The sequence below is a fragment of the Octodon degus genome, unplaced genomic scaffold, assembly GCF_000260255.1.
Source record: "Octodon degus isolate 3935 unplaced genomic scaffold, OctDeg1.0 scaffold00155, whole genome shotgun sequence".
NCBI lineage: Eukaryota > Metazoa > Chordata > Mammalia > Rodentia > Octodontidae > Octodon > Octodon degus.
This window is the reverse complement of record NW_004524731.1, coordinates 5,232,401-5,234,705: the sequence shown is the minus strand read 5'-3', so window position 1 is coordinate 5,234,705 and position 2,305 is coordinate 5,232,401. Positions and strand designations below refer to the sequence as shown.

The 2,305-nt window shown below is 49.2% G+C and overlaps 1 protein-coding gene across 13 annotated transcripts in view; it reads left to right on the top strand.

Moving 5' to 3' along the window:
• Arhgef10 (Rho guanine nucleotide exchange factor 10) overlaps positions 1-2,305 on the top strand; it is a 103,981-nt gene that overhangs the window by 41,396 nt on the left and 60,280 nt on the right. The gene's annotated exons all lie outside the window — the stretch shown is intronic.

Sequence of the window (2,305 nt, the reverse complement as noted above, 5' to 3'; positions counted from 1 at the left end):
TGAGGGACAGCGTGGGAGTGGGCTGTGTGAGGACCCAGTGAGTGTGGGTTGGCCTATGCGAGGGACAGCGTGGGAGTGGGCTGTGTGAGGAGCTGGTTGGGTGTGGGTGTGTGAGGACCAGTGAGTAGCAGTGTGGTGTGCGGAGAGATTATGAGTAGGAATGTGGGTCTGCAAAGGTACTGAAGGGAGTGTAGTGTGTGTGTGACTGCGGAGGCCTGAGGGATACACAAGGGCCTGTGAGGAGGGGAGATGCTCATGAGACATAAGGCTGTGTGTGGGTCTGTGGGGAGGTTCAGGGTGTGGTGCTGTGCAGGAGACCATCTGTAGCAAGCGTAGGTGTCTGTTGTCGGAGTAGGGGAGGGTGTTTTGAGCCTGCCTCACCTGCGGTGCTGCCAGCCTGCTGTGGCTATCTTACTGGCTGTGTATCTTAGTGAGTCCATGATGTTTGTTTGGTTTTTCAGGTTGTAATGTGGACATAGCTCTCCAGCAAGGAGTGGATCAAATGGGCAAGTGAATTACTGAATATGTTTAATCCCCATTTTCCCCTGTACAAGATGGAGGGATTAAGAGTGTAGCTTTTACTTGTCTTGTATTGAGGCTCTAGGGAAATGCGTGAAGGGCCAGTCCGCTGGACTCATAGACGTGTGTGAGGGGCTTTGAGGGTTTTTTCCCCTTAGCACTGTCTAACTGAAGAAATGAGTTCAAAAACATCTCAGTGTTAGGGGCTGGGGAGATGGCTCAGTGGAATAAGCACTTCTCTGGCAAGCGCAAGGGCTTGAGTTCAATCCCTGGTTCCGGAAAAGAAAAAAAAAAAGCTGTAGTTAAAAAAAACAAAACCCTTAGTGTTTAGGGTTGTGTGTCTTTCCACTCAGCTTGCTCTCTTACAGCCATGATTCACATTAGCTATTTTTTGCTACTGACAACTGTTCTCCATGGATGTTTTGTCTTTAAACTGGAAGTGCTGATGCTTTTGAAATCTTTTTTCTTCTTTCTAAATTGAAAAGAAGGCAACATAATTTAAAACTGCATTTGAATGTCATTTTCATGCCCTGTTTTGGAATGGAGAAGGAAAACCCAGCGTGTTTCTATAGCTGGTGTTTACTTGAAGACTGCCCTGCTTCCTGAAGACCCGAGATCGATCTCGACACTGCCCCCTGGCCCACGGGGGTCAGCAGGCAGGGCAATCCTGGAGCCTCCCAGACCTGCTCTGGCTCAGACGCAGTGAGCTGTTCCCTTTGCGTGTCCTGGCTTCTCCAGCTGACCTGTTACCTTCGAGCCAGTCACCTTTCTTCCTGTTTTACCTCTTTGGCTTTTTTCCCACAGAAAAATAGTTTTCATTTTATTGTCCTCTGTGCCTTGGGCTTTTGGTTCTTAGGTGTTCACATTGGGTCCTGCCCTGCCCTGTCATCTCTGGGACTGCTACTTTGATTTTAACTGTCTGATGCCACCTGCACTGGCCATGATAAAATCAGGAGGGTTTTTTTTTTTTTTGTTGTTGTTGTTGTTTTTTGTATTTAGTACAGGGTCTCACTAGGAGATTAAATTGGTGTTTTAAATTAATTTATCCTGATTTCAGGACCTTTGACCTATTATGCTGTTTTTGCCTCAGAATTTTATATAAATTCATAGGTCTGACCCTCACACAGTGTGACTCAGGAGCTTTGGGCTTGTCTCTGGGAATCTGAATTTTGAAGGACTGATGGCCCAGCCTGGAGGATATGCGGTCACTTTGCAGTGGCGACTGTGCTCAGCCTCTCTGCGAACCAGCCATGCCTGGCTTGCGAGGTGGCAGAGCCAGCAGGAGCTCAGTCCTGTGTGCTCTGTGCTAATCCCGGCCATATCTGAGTATTTGTGTTTTCTCAAGACGTCAGTTTCTTTAGATATCCTAGGAAGGCTTTCGTTGTCTTTTGTGGATTGAATATGTCATCTTTTTTGCAAAGGCAGTAATGAGTCCCAGTCAGTCTTGGTTTCCCTGGAAACCTAGCCAGGGGGAGTTCCTCGGCAGAAAATGCTCACTTTGCCCACTGGGCGGCGCTGCCATGTCTTCAGTGGTGTCAGAGGGCGGGATGCTGCCGAGAAGGGCTGTGTGCTGCAGTTGTGTGCACGTGGGGTGGGCGAGCGTGTGTGAGCATGTGTGTGTGCGTGTGGCTGTGCGTGCATGTGGCTGTGCGTGCGTGTGGCTGTGTGTGCGTGCGCCTTGGATCTGTGCTTCCCAAACACAGGTACTGGAAAACAAGCCTGGGAAATCAGACGTGTTTGGAACGCGGCCTGGCAGGTGCAGAGGCGTCCTGCATGTCTAAATGGC